The sequence below is a fragment of the Struthio camelus genome, chromosome 18 (genome assembly GCF_040807025.1).
Source record: "Struthio camelus isolate bStrCam1 chromosome 18, bStrCam1.hap1, whole genome shotgun sequence".
In the NCBI taxonomy this organism is placed as follows: domain Eukaryota; kingdom Metazoa; phylum Chordata; class Aves; order Struthioniformes; family Struthionidae; genus Struthio; species Struthio camelus.
The window spans coordinates 7,720,563-7,737,593 of record NC_090959.1 but is presented as its reverse complement, the minus strand read 5'-3'; positions in this window follow the sequence as shown (position 1 = coordinate 7,737,593).

Sequence of the window (17,031 nt, the reverse complement as noted above, 5' to 3'; positions counted from 1 at the left end):
TACTGCTTTGTTGAGCTGCACGGCGATAGCGGCCAGGCCAAGGGACGCCTGCAGCCCTGCGGCTGGACGTGGCGGGGAAACGTGCAGACGTGCTGACCCCAGAGCTGTGGCGGCGAGTCGCGCGGCCCGCGTTGGCGGCGGGCCTGCTCGCCAGAGGTGCCCTTAGCAGAGGATGAGCTTTGTCGTGATTCAGGGCTCGGTGACTCACTCCCTGCACCAGGAAGGCTGCAGAACTGTGGCCGATTGAAGCAGGGATGTTTAACAGCTCTTAGGCCTCCTTTCTGATATGTCTCCGCTGCTGGATGGAGAATGGCTGGTGTTTTCATTTCAGAGCCCAGAACTTAGCATGCCAGCTGGGGCTGTTTCCTTGCTGTACAGTCGGCCTGGCTGCTTGTTGCGTATGTTGTAGTTTTATTTCTTTACCAGGAGTCTTGATTCTGAACAAGCAGCAAAGCAGCAGCAGGAGATGCTGAGCCGGACCTGAAGGTGAGAGGTCGGTGGCTGAGCCTGGCTGTTCGCGGCAGGCCCGGACACGCGCTTGTGCACGTGCACACAGCTGTGTGGACAGCTGGCAACCCCTGGCCCGCTTCTTTGTCTCCACGCTGAGGGCAGCCCTCACTCTGCTTGACTTGGCATGGTCCTAGGCTGGTACTCAGGTACAAGGAGGTGACACATCCACTTACCTCCTTTCTGAAGTGTGGAACAAAGGAAGAGGCATTTGCATCCTAAGAAAATACTTGGTTTTGGATAGCGCATGCTGGGACAGACTGTGGCGTCTAGGTAGAAGCCCAGTTTGCCCAGCCCCTGGAAGGAACCTCACAATGACATTTCAGAGTAACATTTTTCTATTTTTAGCGGTCACATTGCACAGAGCCAAGAAGTCATTACGTGAGTCCCAGGCTGTCACCCATTGGCCCAGTGCAGTGCTGGAGATCAGGGCTAATGTGAAAAGCAGTCGTGCATTTCTGAGGATGCTCAGAACAGCAGTTCAAGCTGCCCCAGGCTTATTAATATGATCGAGTCACAGGAACTCCTGAAGCAGAAAGGTATTTGGGCAACAGCCCATTGTCTGCATTTGGGCTCTGCTCAGCTAGGCTCTGATTGTGTTGGGACCGGGGTTGTTTTTCTGATTTGCACCATATCTCTGATTGTTGCTTTGTAGGTCCAAACCTCATCTCTCCATTTGTCTGTCTACGAGAGAATATAATACAATAGTCTGTAATGCGGTTCTGCTTTTACCCATCTCTCCCTGATTAATGTGAATCCCAGCTTCATGAATCATTCATGAAGCTTTATTTAGTATAATGATTTCTGACATCCAGTGCCTGGGAATAGCATTTTGGGACAGACCGTTTGTGACCAGCAAACTCCAGAAATAATGAGGTGACACTTATCCCACCCGAACCAGGAACATGCAGAGTGGGAGGGAGATGGGTGAAGCAGACATGCCTCCTTCGGAGGGAATCACAGGTTGCTCTCTAATTAGCCAAATGTGTAAAAGCTAAATATTGACATAGCTTTGTGGTTCCCTGTGTCTTGCCATCACATTGCATGTTATTAACCTACATAATTGCCAGGGAAAGAGCATCTGTGTGCGCTCTGGCACAGCTAGGTCTGAAGAGAAAGGGTTCCGCCACTGTGATACAGCTGGCACTAACGGGGAACGGATGCCTGCTGAGAAGAGTGTTACCCAAAGGAAAGGGGAAACGACTTCCCCTCTGCAGCTGGGTCCAGGGACTGGAAAGACCCAGTTTCTTCTGTCCTGGCTGTGCTCTCCTACAGACAAAGCCCTCCTTCCTCTCCCAAAGCAGTTTGCTGCAGTGTGGCGCTGGGCTCAGCTGGAAAGGTCTCTGTGCAGGTGAGCTGTGTTGTTTGTAGGGTAGGCAAGTACCCTGGTGCCTGTGTGTGTGATTTGCAAATGATGGTGGGTTTATGACCCCAACTTTGCATGGAGGACATGCCTGGATTGTGAACAGAGACCTTTCCTGGAAATTGGTGTGTGAACAGAGGATGTTGCTGGGCATACGCCTATGGGAGATGCGTTACTCGCTGCTGATGTTTTCCTTTCTGCTAACTGTTTGATGTGAGAGTGCTCGAGTGCTTTGCAAGCCTTTGCAGAAGCTATTATTTGCATGAGGTCTGACATGCCTGGTTGCTTGGCTGAATGCATACATCAATCTGTCCAAGGGGCTGCGAGTCTGACTCTGGAGCTGAGTGGGGGGAGGCTAGGAGGCAGGGAGGGAGCAACCTACCCTTGCCAGAGCCCCCAGCCCGAGTGCCCCCATCTCTCACACTAGCTTTGACAGGGAGTTTTTGTGGGTTTTGTCCCCTCCCCCCCAGCAACGCTCAGGTATCTGCGTGACCCCTCCACAGTTTGAATTTTGCTGTTAGAAACGTAGAGCCTGGAAGGGGCTGAGACCACCTTCCACAAAAAAAGCTATCTCGATAGTGGTCTGGGCAAATAAGGTCTCTAGCCAGTGGGGGAAAAAATGGCCTGCCAAAACAGCCCTGCCAGGAAAAGCCCCCTGTGCAGCGGCGTGGCTCAGTGGAGCGTGTTGTACTTACTCCAGTGCCAAGTGCTATTTCAGTATCCTGGGGTTTAGATGCTACCAGTGCACTTGATGTCTACTTTGTTGTGCCTGGGCATCTCTCGCAGCAGTTTAAGAACTGCTATTCCTGCCCTGTGAAAATAATAAAAAAATCAAGCCCAATCCATTTCTGGCACAGGGAGGAAAGGAAATGAAGGGGCTTGCAAGGTGGCAAGGGCTGGCTGGAGGAGGAGCAAGGGGAAGAGGTATAGACGCTGCTGTTTCTCACCTGGTGGGATAACACTGTCTTGTCAGAGACTTTAGGGTGCTGTGAGAGAGGGTAATGCCATGGCAGGAGAGTTGAGGCCACTTTGCTCAGCAGCAACCTGACTTTCCTCCCTCCTGCCCCTGCAGCAGCTGCTGCTTCCTAGACCCTGCCTGTAGCACCAGCTCAGGCATCCAGCTCCTTGCCAGCACCAACTCCCTCGCACCCTGATGGTCCGTGCCTGCCTGGTCCATCCTGCTGCTGATGCCTGTGGCTCTGGGCTGGGGGAAGGAGGTTTCCATCTCCTTTGCCTGAGAAAATGGACCACTGGCACGCAGGGATCTCGGCTGCTTTGGGGTGTTGTATAAGGTTCGTAACACTATAAAATGATATTGTCTGTGACTGGTGGGGAAACAGGTGTGCGCTTCTCTGGGACCCCCTAGTGCATTTTGAACCTGCTGCCTGGACGAGTCTGGCCATATGCAACAGGCTGGGCTGGCAAGTCCCTGCCAGGACTGTGCCACAGGGACTGGGGCAGCAGAGAGGGAAGCACTGCCTGTGCTCCTGCTTCAGGGCAAGGCTCAGCCCTTATTAGACCTCAGAGAAGCCACACTAGTGCTCAGCCTGGTCTCGGAGCTGCCAGGGAGCCCTGTGCTTTCAGTTCTCCAGCTCAGGAAAGTCCTGCCGACGTTTTCCAGGCTTCCTTGGTGCGTAGCTCTGTGCTGCTCCATCCAATAACAGATTGGTGAGGATTCCTGGTGGGATTAACAGGGGAGAGAGAGCCAAGACGCACAGCTGAGCGAGGCACAGCTCTGCCTCCTCTTGGCATGCGCGTGGTTGTCATCAGGCATGCAGAGCCAGTCCTGTGCCCAGCCCAAGGGCTTTGTCACAAGCTGTTTCTGACACCTGGCAGTACTTCAGACAGGAGCTAATTGTGGTGGATTACTCCAGCGATGCCCTGCGGAGCATCCTTGGCGACGCAGCTCTGTCCCCTGCCAGAGCGGCTGCCGTGGGCTCTCCACCATGTGCAAGGCAGGGACGCAGTGTGCAGCCCAGGTGACATGCCCGAGCCAGGCAGAGGGAACAGCTCCCGCTACAGCGGTCTCCAGGGCTCCCTGCTGCTTTGGCCCAAACCCCAGCTTCTCTCGCCAGCCCTGGCGTCCCTTGTCTTTCCAGCAGGAGAAGTGCTTCCACATCCCTGTCCCCGGGCTGGCTGGAGCTGGTGCTGTTTGTTTCGCCCTGGCAGTGTCCCGGCTGCATTTGGGGAGGATGAGTGATGGCTTTGCCCGTGCCATTCTCATATGGGAGCTATTCAGCATATTGCCTCTGCAGGCAGAAGCAGCTCCCTTTGCCTCCACCACGCTGAGTGTGTGCGGTGGAAAACTTTCTGTCCGCCTCTACGCTTGCCTGTGTCAGCACAGAGGGCAGCAGGCAGAGCACCAGCAAAGGTTATCGTGACAGCCTGCCAGGCAAGCCAAGGCATGCTCATGGCAAGGAAAGCAGACTCTGGAGCAGGAAAAAGGCATCCCTGTGTCCAAAAGCAAGAAAATGCTAGAGAGCCTCAGCTGGTGAAAGATAGCTCTGATCTGGCTGCGATCACCCTCTTCCTGTGGCTGGGATGTGACTTGTTGAGGTGAGGAGTCAGGTTTATATAATCCACTCCACATTAGGAAGTGCAGGGTGACTTCATGTACACATTGATCTTCAGCAGAGACAACAGTTTATTTTTCTACAGGGGTATATTTATTTATTTTATCATGAGGCCAGAACAATACTGTCTCCTTTTCCCTTCTTAAATACTGCAGCTTCTCTGTGTGGAGGAGACCAGGGCTGTGCTTAGCACCCCAGCTGAGGATTCGGGATACTGGGCTTGGCAGAACTGCTGCCACACGGGTCTGCACAGCCTGGGGTTTTTCCTTTCTCCTCTGGATTTCATGTGATTGCTGCGTCCTGCTGGGATGACATGTTCCCACTCCTGGGCCAGGCTGGTTGAATAACCCTCCTCCTTCAAAGGTTTTGCAACCTGTAGTGATTCTTATTAGAATGGTTTGAATCATCTCTTGAAAAGGTCTCGCATGACTCTTGTGCACCTAACTGTTCTGTATTCAGGCCCTGACCACCTAGTCTCCTGAGCCAGAACATACAATTTGCAGGGAGAAGGCTCCAATAAAACATTATAAAGATGATCAGGTGTGCATGGGGTGTGCTGCAGATGAGACCCCGTTTCTCTATCCTCTGTCTCTTGGAGTGGACTGAAGCGTGTTTCTCCTTACGGAGCAAGGCTTCTTCCATGACGCTGATGGCTTCCCCTCATGGAGAAGCAGGGCACAAAGCTGGGCTGAGCCCCCTGTGCTCACTACACTGGAGCCAGCACTGGACAAGTTAACTTTCTCCTCTCAAACATCTCTGTCCCTGTAAGGTCATCTCCGGCCTGGGTTGGAACTTGGCTTCCCGTACTAGGGCAAGTCCAAGCTCACCAGGGTCTCAGCCCAGTGTTATGGTGTGTTTGTGTCACGCTGGGCTCTGCCCTGCTGTGGTGAGATGTGGAGCTGCCACTGGCCACCAGCTCCCCAGGAGGAGTTGGAGCCAGGAGAGTTGGACATTTCCTTTGGGATCCCACCTGATGTCAGTCCAAGAAGGACTGGTGCCAAAAACTCCCATCTTAAGGGAAGATGAAATAAGCTGTTACGTCCATGAAAAAGAAACAGCAAAAGGAGCACAAAGGCCCTCTTCTCTGCAACAGCAACACTGCTGTGACATGCCACGATGGGCATTTGGTGCCCAAGAGCTAGGTCCTGGAGTGCAGCCTTCAGCCACGTTCCAGCTCCAGACCCTGTGGTCTTGTCCCAGGAAAAGTTTGCACATCTCTGAGCTGAAAAGTCCCAGAGCGTGGTCAGCCCCTCGGCAGATTAAACAAATCCCTCCCTTTCTGTTGCTCTAGCCCTGGGGAAGCCGATGATGCGAGAAGGACCAGCATGGAAATGTCTCATGTTTGGCACAAGACTTGCCTTTTTTCCAGCTATCTCCCTGGCACTTGCCAAGGAAGCAGAGAGGAATTCCCTTCCCCACCAGTGACCCAGATCCAAAGGATTTTCAGTCAAAATATGCTGCCAGGAAGTTCATCATGATTCTGGCGAATACCTCCCTGGGTGCATTGGAGCATTGCCCTGCTCTTCCACACTAGAGGCAAAAGGCCCAGGTGGCTGTTAGCTGCATGTGAGGATATGTGTGAGTCTCATCTGCTGTGACCTGAGCTGTGGTGGCAGGCCAGATGTTAGCGAAGACCTACTGGATGGTGGTAGGGACCTGCCCCTGGGGAGATGAGAGAAGATTTGTCAAAACAACTCCAGGTGGGTGTATATGGTCAGTGCAATACACGTTTGCCATGGGCAAAGCGGGGCCTGTCTCAGGGCAGGAGGAAAGACTTCCCAAGCTCTCTCCAGGCTTTCTCACTGTGATTTCAAGGCCTCAGAGGGTGATTTGCAGAATTAAGTCTTCCTGTGCTGTTGCTTTGCCCTCATCTCCACAAAGGAGCCTCTGCCTTGGACTTGGCCATCGTCGGGCTGGGCTGTCTGGTGCCATCAGTGCTACCAGCCGAGATGCAACCCATGCCTACAGTTTTGTGCTTAAACAACCCAATTAGCAATTTAATCTTGTTAACAAACGAGGAATAATTGCAGCATTATCAAATCAACCAGCCAAATGGAAATGCCTGCTTGATAGCTGATAATAGCTCGCCCTGGTGGGGGAGGCAATGCTGTGATCTGTGACTGATGATCAGCGGGACGCGGAAGCGTGCTTGTGAGCCCTCAGCCTCCCTGCGAGCCAGGGCTGCCTCAGGGGAGGCACGGCTGGAGGCAGCGTGCAGACCCTGGGAGCTCCGCGTAACGGCGCGCCTGCTGCGAGCCCCAAGGCTGTATTTTGCATAGTGGTTCTTGGGCAGTTTTGATGTGAAGAGATATTCCCGTGGTTGGTCACTGCCGTGCTCAGAAGTGACACCTAATTGCCTGCTCGAACCTGGCAGACCAGCTCCCTGCCCCAGGTTCTTGTTCTGCGTTCCCCTGCTAGCTCACCCGGCATTTTCTTCCTCCACTGGCGCTACACAGCGCTAACAAGCTACCTCTCAGCCTTCTTTTGACTCTGCTAAGCAGAGAGGTGGTCTTTCACTTCTCTTCTCGGTCACTGGATAGTTTCTGTGTGTCTTTGCTCGCTCTCTTTTCCTCCAGCCTGATGCGACCGTGGAAGACGTTGCTCAGGCGAGCTGTCTCTCCCCAGCTTCTGGCAGGGAGGTTTCAGCATCTGCCTCGGATTAGGTAAGACATCCTTCCCCCACCTCGCCACAGACATAAGGTTTTATCCTGCTATATCTGTGGCTGGTTTAAATACCTAACCAGTTTCTGCTAAAATGCAGTGCAGGAGGGTCCCTTAGCTCCGTCTTTATGTAGCAATATCTTTCGCCAGCTGTCTTTTGGTTAGACAGGCTGTTCCTGCGGGATTCCCCACTTCACTGGGGGCACAATATTCTCACTCATGCAATTTGCGGGCTCTGCAGAACTATGCAGAAAGGGCTGGGTTTATCACCAAACTAGGGAAAACAGTGGAGCAACAGCTCTGTGCAACATCTTAGAGTGAGGGGCACAGCAGGTTTCTTTCCCTTTTAGGGGCAGGAGCCAACTGACCTTGAGAGTTTGCAAACCTGGTGACGGTCCTTGCCATGTCGCTGCTCCCTAAGGGAGCCTGGCTCCTGCCTACGATGCCGAACACGTGGCTCAACGTGGCACGACGCGCTGGCGTGGGGTGAGGCAGCTCGGCTGTGGGGCTCTCGTCCCAACAGCACTGAGCTGGTGTTGCTGTTTGATAAGCAATCACCTCCCTGTCTCCTGCGGGTCAGGAGTCCCTCTCCCAGCCCCCCACCCCCTCCTGGTGGGTGGGTGGGCAGGGCCACCACTTGGTTTCACTGTGGGATTTCCCAGTCTGGGCTGGGAGGAGGTGGAAGAGGCTGGGTGTCTGGCCCCCTGTGAAGGTGAGCTCTTCCCTGTGTGCCACCCGGTGGGGTGAGCCTTGCTGAGAGCTACAAATTGAAGAAGAGTGACTTGGTTGAGGAAATAAAGTTCTCCCTTGTGAGCCGTCCTAATGCTTATTTTCCCTGGCTATCCAAAGATCACTGCTACCTGCACGGAGGCTGGCGACGGCTCTGCCTCCTGCATCCCCTGGGCAGGAGGGTCCCATCCCTCTTTGCGTCTGCTGCAGCTCTGCCCCGCTAGGGGTGCGTGTCCCATGCTCTCCAAGGCTTGTCATAGCCTGCCAGGAAAGTCTCCCAAAGTGTCCTGTGGCATTTTAGTCTTCTGATTGCCCTCTCCTCTTGGGATTTCTATGCCTCTGGATAGGCCTCCTCCCCAGACCTAGCCCCTAACCACACTCTAGGTCCATAGACAGACCCATTTTGATCTCTCCTCAAGCAGAAATTTTGGGGAGCGAGCAGAAGTGGGCATGAGTGCCCAGGGTGGATCTGGAAAACAGGCAGGGAGAGGGTGAGGAGGCAGAGGCCAGGGAAAAAGGAGGTGGAGGAAAGGAGTCACAAGCCGTGTAATCCTGGGACAAGCTCCTTTATTAGTTATACCAGCAACGAGGGAGCCGAGAGAGAGGGCATGGGGGTGAGAAAGCAGCGTGCAGCGCCAGGCGGCAGCCGGCAGCGAGGTGGTCTGAGAGCCGAGGCGGACGCAGAGCACAGCAGAGCGTGGGCTAGTGCCGTCCCCATCCTCCTGGCACCTGGCATGGGGCAGGGCAATCCTTGGCAGAGGTCAGTGCGGCTGGCTGGCGCGGGATGCTGCGGACTCCCTCGGCCAGTCCTGGGAACTGCAGCTCACGCTAGGGAAAGGGAGAGAAAACAGTTGTTTGTTCTGGTGCCCTGAGCAGCCCCAACCTAGGAATTTGGCTAAGTCGAAGGGCTCTGGAAGCTGATCGCAGCTCTCTGCCCAGAGCGAGGTCACCCGAGCCGTTCCCATCCATCTCCCCCGTACCGTGGAAGATCGGGATAGCAGGTGGGCGAGACATGCATCTCATTCCACAGAAGGACTTGCAGCACTTCTTGGACGGTGGGCACTGCCAATCAACATAGCAGTGGTTCGGGGGGTTGGCCATCGCGCAGGTAATCTGGACAGGCGGGCAGGACCAGGCGGAGCCTGCAGGAGGAAAGGGGTGTTTGTTCCAGGCTGACTGTGTCTGAGGGACCCCAGTGAAATGTGCTGTAGCTAACACATCCATGCTCTACTCTCCTCTCCCACTGCACTCCTGGACCAGCAGCTGTCCCCTTTTAATCACATCTGGTGGAAGCATGAGAAGGAGCTGCCCCTTCACAGCTGCTGGCTCTATGCAGCCCCCTGGCTCCTGCACCCAAGCCCAGCACGAGGCGACGGCTCCCTGCGCCTGCAGCAGGGCCAGCGCCTGGCAGTCCCCAGCGCTAGGCTCCAGCAGGAGCGTGTGGCTGCCCCACTGGGAGGGAAGGTCAGCCTTGCGGAGAGGTGGGAGTCCCTGTTCCCCGGGGCAGGCTGCACTGGTCCCTCCATCTGTCTTATGATTTTGTCTGATTCACAGTGAAACGCCCATGGGATCCAGGGTTCGAGATTCTCCAGAGGTTCACCTTCCTCTCTTTCTCCCTTACCTTTCTTGCCACGCATGAAGCCTTTGCTGCATCCTCTCCTCCCTTGGATTTTACACTTGCAAGCATCTATCAGCCTGACTGCAGCCTGTGAGTGCAGCTCCTTCCCTCACCCCCCTGGCCTTTTGGGCTTTTTCTTCCTGCACCTTATTTAAGGAGATATCATACCTGCTGGCAGCTCTGTCCAGAGGATGAGCATCCCCACGAGCAGGAGGGCAGCCACGGACTTCATGCTGTTGTGTCCCCTGTGAGGTCTGAGTGTGATGAGCTGGGGGACGCTGACGTTTAAACTCTTTTGGAGAGGACGGGGGGTGGGGAAGAGGACTGGATGAATGCCAATGTTTATACCTTTCTCTTCTGCCATTGCATGTGTCTTCCGGAAACTTTTTGCACAAGACAAACATGAGATTGTTCAACTGCTCAGAAAAAGAAATCATCTCATTGCACAACTGCCCTGTGCAGCCATGCCTGCGGGGCTGAGGGATAAGCCAAGGAGAGCTGTCTAGGGCACTTTCCCCTGAGCAGAATGGCAGAGATGGGGCTCCTATCTCGAGGGCATGCATGTTTGTTCAAGGGAGGTGTCACGGTGAGCCTGCTGTTGTCCCTTTCGGGGTCTGCAGCTCAGGCTTCCCTCAGTACCGAGGTTCCAACTGCACCTGCAAACCAAACCCTGCAGCATATTCCAGACTGGTGCGAATCCAGTGCATCAGGCTGCCTGCACCTCCCCGGGCACAACCCAGCCCTCTGTCTTGGACAGCTTCCCAGAAGAGACAGGCCCATCAGAAGGGGAACAGCTCAGGTGAACTCACAGAGGCATAAACTAACATGGGAGAATAACTTTAGCAGCAGCTAAAGGTGAGCTAAAGGTGAGTCTTTCCTGAGCTTTGATAGGGTCTCCCAAACCCAAGGGTCTTCTGTGGCTGGCTGGTGCTACGTGGGAAGCAGCTCTGTGCTGGAAGAAAGCTGCTGGACCAGCTAGCGTAGGAGCTTTACCTCTATCACCAAACATCTCCAGGTGTACTGGGACAGGGCAACTGAACCCTAATTCCTGATATTGGTAGTATCGGGATCAGGGGATTTGTTCCTGGCTTAGACAGCAAACATCTCACTAGCTGTTCAGGCTACCACCTTCCCTTCTCTCATGGAGAGTTTATCCCCACTCCAGGCAAAGCTGTTTTCTTTAGAGGCTCTTGGGCAACGGGAAATTACTCCATTTCCCATCAATGGGTCAATGTCTAACTCGTCTGGTGTAACACATTTCTAAAATCCCTTCCTTGGGATTCCTGGTACAGGTGGACACACAGCTGTGCAGGGAAACAGACCCAAGGAATGTCCCGGGGGAGAAATGCATGGCACAGCTGAACACACCGGACCTTGGTCACCAAGTGCTCCTGTCCTGGGCAGCCCCTGATTTCACAACCAGGCAGAGCGAGGCCCGGCAGAGCCTGCTGCCGCAGGGCAAGACTGGCCGCCTTGTCGGCGCTCGGCTTTCCCTGCTCCTCGGCTCCCCAGCAGAGCTGGCCCCGCTCCTGGGAGCAACCAGGCGCTTCTGTCGTAGGCACTGCTGCTGTCTCGCGTTCGCTCCGTCTCGCTTCCTTTATCATGTCTTGACACTGACACGTTAACTGAACTTAAGCCCGTTAACTTCCTGGTTATCTGTTAATTATTGTCCAGTTTCCCTAATGATACTGTGGCTGCCTTTAATGTGTTGCTGTTGTTGTGGTTAAGTCATTTATTAAACAGCCAGGAGAGTCCTTAGGCAATCCACATGGGCTTTCTCTGCCTTGCACCAATAATTTAGCACTTTTAACAAAGAGTACAAGCATTAGATTAATTTTTAAGTAACCTGTTTGAGGTTATTTGCTGCTGGGATGAGGCAGGACAATATCATGCTCTCAGCTGTTTCCAGGGTCTGTTCCAATGTCATCTGACGTTGCCAGCACAGTTACCCAATGCTGAGGCCCAACAGACTCATAGCACAATTGTTTCTACTGCAGGTGAACCATCTTCTGGCCTCGCCCTGAGAGAAGGAGGACCCAGCTGGGACGCACAGCCGGTAACATTCAGAGAGCCAGCTCTGAGGCCAAACCCACCCCTAGGGAGGTTTGAGATGCAGATGTCCTGCATCCTGCTGGTATAATTTTGTCTCTGAGAAAGGGGTTTCAGACATCTGAGTCTGCAACACTAGCGTGGCTGTTTTGCTTCACAGATCTCTAGGGCTCTTGGGAAAACTGTCCCTCCACGTGTTTCATAGAAAGTGACAGACTAACCGAAAGTCAAAGAGTGTGTCTGTCTCTCGTAGCTCCTGAAGTCCTGGGGGGAAATGCCATTTTGAACATTGACTTTTGGCAAGGAGCAAGGCTTTCATTCAACTGCAAAAGAAAAAAAAAAAAAAAAAAGCTGAGGGGAAAAAAAAGTCCCTCGGGGGTTTTTGACAGTGTTTTGTCCATGGCAAATTCTGCCATAGGGAAAAAGTATAAAATCCGTTTTGAGTGCAAACTCCCACAGAATAACCCAGTTGATGGCATTTCTGGCCACAGGTTTGCTGCCTGGACCTTTTGCAGACCCCGCGCTGCGCTCTGCTTTGGGAGAAGCGCTTTTCCCAGGTGTGCCCCACTCCTTGCCTCATCCACCTGCGTGCGCGGGGCCGAGGTCCCACACGGGTGTCCCTGTCACCCGCCACGCTTTCCTCTGTGAAAAGCACCTTGCAAGGCTCCTGCCAAGGCAGCTGGCCCTGCGCTGTGCAACGCTGGGGATGTCACCAGCTGACCTTGCAATTTCGTGGTCAGGGAGCGCTCTGGTTTGTTCCTCCTCCGGGGTGGCCGGAGGAAGGCCAGCTGCCCCGGCTCGCCTTGGGTTGCAGCTGGGCCCAGCAAAGCCTGGCCGCGCTCCTACCGCGGCTGGCACCCCGGGGCAAAAATCCTTCCTCGAGCCGTGCCAAGCGCCTCAGCCCTCCCTCGGACCTGGCAGCTCAGTGATGCTGCGGCGAGGGGTACAAACACGGCCGCTGTCTTCCTCGGCCCCCTGCGCCCCACGCTCCTTGGGGTGGGCCAAATCCCTGGCTCCTGCAGAGAGGTCCTGCTGGGACGTTTTGCTTTTTCTCAGCCTCCCAGCGGTGCAGAGACGGTTTGTGCTGCCGTGGCCTCGTGCCGTGCTCCCTCTGGGATGGGTCGGACGCAGCGCGATGGGGTTTTGGCAGCCCAGGCAGCTCAGGGGTCCCCACGCAGCTGCCAACGGTGGCCCGGGGGTCTCGGTGGGGTTGCAGGAGGTGCGTGGCCGCAGCTTTCCCTGCTACCCAGGACCCCCCCCCCCCCCCCCCCGGGACCCGTCCCCCGGTGGCAGGGACGGTCGCAACGTTACCAGGACGCAGAAAGGCCCCGAGCAACGCTTTGTGCCCCGGGTGCCCGGGCAGGGGCCTCCCCAGCCCCAGCGCTCCGCTTGCTGCTGGTGTCTGGTGCCACCTAGTGAAAAGCTGTTAACGCGGCTTTGCAGGCCAGCACGGTGCTTGCCCTGCTCCCAGGGCAGCCCCTCACCGCGGTATCCCGGCTGCTCCAGCCTCTCTCTCTCCCTTCGCCCGCCTCGCTGCCCCGGCGCGGGCGGCCTCCAGGACACACACACTGTGCTGCCAGCCCTTTCAGACCTGTCTGCAGCCCCCTCGAAGGTCACCGGCCAACATGACACCAGGCCAACCAAGGCTTAATAATGCCTCTTAGGGAGCACCATTGCCCACTCTAGTCAAAGCTGTTACTAAATCCCATAAAGCGTTTATTGCCCCCCCCCCATTTTTGGGGGAATCTCCAGTTATTGTAGGTTTTTCATGGAGATGCATACAAAGCAAGGAAACCCCATCACCCTGTTTCAGGGCTGCAGCACAGCAGGCTGGCTTGCTCGTCATCACTTTTTTTTTCTTTTTTTTTTTTTTGGCAGTAGGATCAGACTTGGTTTTTAACCCATTAAGCCTTCCTCTCTCCTCAGCCCTCACCCCCCACCCCACTAGCAGTCCTCCTGCCCAGTGCCCCTTGTCCGTACCGGGTGATGTGACATCGCAGCCACTAACTTGAGCACTTTGCACTTGTATTTATGCAATGTCAGTGGGATGCTCTTGGATCATCTCCTATTGGCCAAGGTCGTGCTGAGCCCTTCCCTGCTCTCAGGGTGTTTTCAGCTCTCCTCACCTGATGTCTTCTGCACATTTTAATGTTTCCTTTCTCCCAATAGAGAAGCCATCTGTATAAATATTACAGAAACCCCATGTGGGACCCTACTCAGAACGCTCTTACAGGCTGGCCACAAACTATTGATCTACACACCTTTATGGAAACGGTTGTAAGTGGGGTTTTTTTGGTTTTGTTTTGTTTTTTTAATCAGTTGCAAGCCTTACACAGGTTTTTATTGAGACAACTTTCCAAAGACCTTATAAAAAGGTGTGAGGCTGACAAAACACTTTCTAAAGTCAAGACATATAGACATGTGGGCACTGATGCCATGGGGGCTGATGGGTGGGCTGTAGGGCTGACAGGTGGGCTCCAAGGTTGATGGGGGCTGATGGGTACGTTGTGGGGCTGATAGAAGGGCTATAGGGCTGGTGGGTGGGCTATGGTGCTGATGAGTGGGCTGTGGGGCTGACAGATGTGCTTTGGGACTACAGAATGGACTATTAGGCTCAGGGATAGGCCATGGGGCTGATGGGTGGACTATGGGCCTGACTGATATGCTATGAGGCTGATGGGTGGGCTGTGGGGCTGATGGGTGGGCTGTAGGGCTGACAGGTGGGCAGTGAGGCTGCTGAGAGGGCTCCAAGCCTGGCAGATGGGTTTTTAGGCTCACAGGTGGGCTGTGGGGCTCACAGGTGGGCTGTGGGGCTGATGTTAGGGCTGTGGAGCTGACAGGTGAGCCACAGGGCTTATGGATGGCCCATGTGGCTGATGGGTGAGCTGTGGGGCTGATGGGTGAGCTGTGGGGCTGATGGGTGGGCTGTGGGGCTGATGGACACCTTGCAAGGAAGCCACTTTTTTCCTTGCCGATTAGGGATCCTCATTACCCAAAGTTGGAGAGCACAATCCTCAGCAATACGGAGAAATACAAAGCCTGCAACTGCCCCCCAACACTCCCCCCAACACAGGCGCCTGCCCCGCTCCTGTATTTATTTAAGCAAGGGCCAGCTCACAGTTCGCTCTCCCTGGTGCACGGGGCGACCATTCTCACAATATCCCCCTGTGTCCTGCAACCCACAGGGTGGCTGGAGCCACCCGCTCTGCCCTGGAAGGGCCTCCGCGGTGCCGTGTGCGGCAAAGCCAGGCAGTGCCGCACCCCGGCACCCTGAGCCGAGGCAGAGCCCGACGCTGGCGCTGCGTCAGCCTGCGTTGGGTGACCTGCGCAGGGATGGGGATGCTGCTTCGGAGCTCAGCCTTGCTACCAACCCCAGTTCCCCTTGGCGTCACCTCGGCTGGGACGTCACCCAGTGTGTGACATGTGCAGGACACGCACTAGCATCCCTCTGGTCTTTTTTTTCACCTCTAATACTAACGCGAAGCATGGGCTGACCTTAGTCTAGGCCCCCTAGCATCAGCCCAGACCCAGAAGTAACAGACAGTGCCCATCCCTCGAACTGCGACACCAGGGACATATCCTCTTGCTTGGCCTAGAGGGCAAACGTTTCATGGTGCTCCCCAAGCACCAAGCCCTCATTCCCCCATGGCTCCGGGCATCCCTTGGCAGCCTCACACCTCCTCACCTCCCTCCTGCAGAGCTGCTCCCAGCTGGGACACAGCATTGCCCAAACAGCCCTGGGCAACCTGGCCACTGACTCTGCTCCCAGCTTGGAAACCTGGCTGGAAACAGGGGTCGCAAACACGGGGCACGACGACCTCGACGTCCCAAGCAAGAGCAGCCACCGAGGCACCTGGCTGCCTGCCAGGCTCAGCAGGCCCCCGGCCCCAAGAGGGCCAGCAGCAATGTGGGTGGTGGGGAGCCCGAGGAGGGGAAGGCGGTTTTATGGCCCATTCAGCGCCTCACCTGTGAAAACAGGGATTGCTCGCAGGGGCCAGGGAAATCGCTCCTTTCCAGAGGGCGAGCGGCTCACAAGCGCCCATTCATCAGCACGCTCAAACAGCCCGATTGTTCGCTCTGTGCTGGAGGGAGAAAACTGAGAATTACCATTCGGGGGGGGGGGGGGGGAAGAGGGGGGGACTTCCTTGGAAATGCCCTCGGGAAAAGACTAGGATACATTTTGCAGCTGGTTTCCAGTTTCCTTCAGTGTGATCGTCCCTGGCACTGACCCACATTGCGCCTGTGCCCGCGTGCACAAGCCACGTGTGCTCGCAGCCCTCCATCCAGGGATGCCTGCCCTTTCCTTGCTGGGGTTCCTGCTCTCCGGCAGGAGCGGGGGATGGCCATTGCCTTCCCTTCGGCATTTCAGCTGCGCGGGAATGAGCTATTCGCGGTGGGCACACAAGACGACGAGGCTCTGCTTTAGGGCTGAGCTGGCGGCAGCTCCCCGCGAGGGGCTGTGGCATTGCCACGGCAGTGCTGTGCAGCGGGCAGCCTGCCTTTCCGCAGGCAAGGCAGATTTCTAGCCTTTTTAGGTTGCTCCAGCAGTAGAAAAGGCAAAGACATGGACCACGGCCTCCCATCCTGGGGCATCCCTGCTGGCCAAAAAAATCACAGCATGGCAAGGTCACGTGTAACACTGCAAGAGGCGCCGCCAGGCGAGAACGGCTGCAGTCAGTTGGGCCTCCTTCCTGGGGCATCGTATCATCCCATACTGCTTTCTGCTTCCCCAATTCCCATGTTCCTCCTCAAACCCAGGTCCTTTCTGCACCAAACCATCTCACCACCTTGGCGAGATCGCAGGCTGTCAGCACCTTCCCGGGAGTGCCCGGGGAAGAAGACTTCCCAGCAAACAGCCTCTTTCTGCAAAACGTGCTCAAAGCTGCCCAAAACCTGACAGCAAAGCCCTGGGTTGCACCTTGTGCGGAGGTAATGGCCAGTGCTTCATTTGCCGGCCCTGCAAACAGATATAACGAGGCTACAGCTGACCCTCCTCCGTGCTGCTGGGAATGTGAATCCTGCTCACCAGCTTTCAAAACCCCACACTGAACTAGGGAAAAGCCGCTTTCAATTTAATATGGAAAAAGCTAATCCTCTCCTCGTAAAGCAAATAGCTGAGTACTTTTCAATTCCTCTCCTCCTGGAGCAGTCCAAGCAAGCCCCAAACCCCTGCCCAGGAGCTGCTTTCAGCCTTCTGCTCCTCCTCTCCCCATGTCAGCCTCACGCGCACAAAACCTCTCCCCCTCCCTGCTCTCACCGCCGAGGGCAGGAGCCTCACGGATGAGGATCGCTTCTGGAAGCGGGACCAGCAGGATGTTGCCCATGGTCCCTGCAGAAAGCAGTAAAAAGCCGGATTTTGAGTTTTAGGCCTTTGCCAAACCCTAGGCCTGGATGTGCTGGCAGCCCTTTCCCGGGACCGCTCCGGGAGCGGCGTGCCGGGCTGGCACGGTGGGAGCAGGGGCCACGGGCTGGCTCTAGCCGTGTTTGCCCCGAGCTTTGCCCTTGGGGCTGTGCCTGAATGAGCCGGCTGC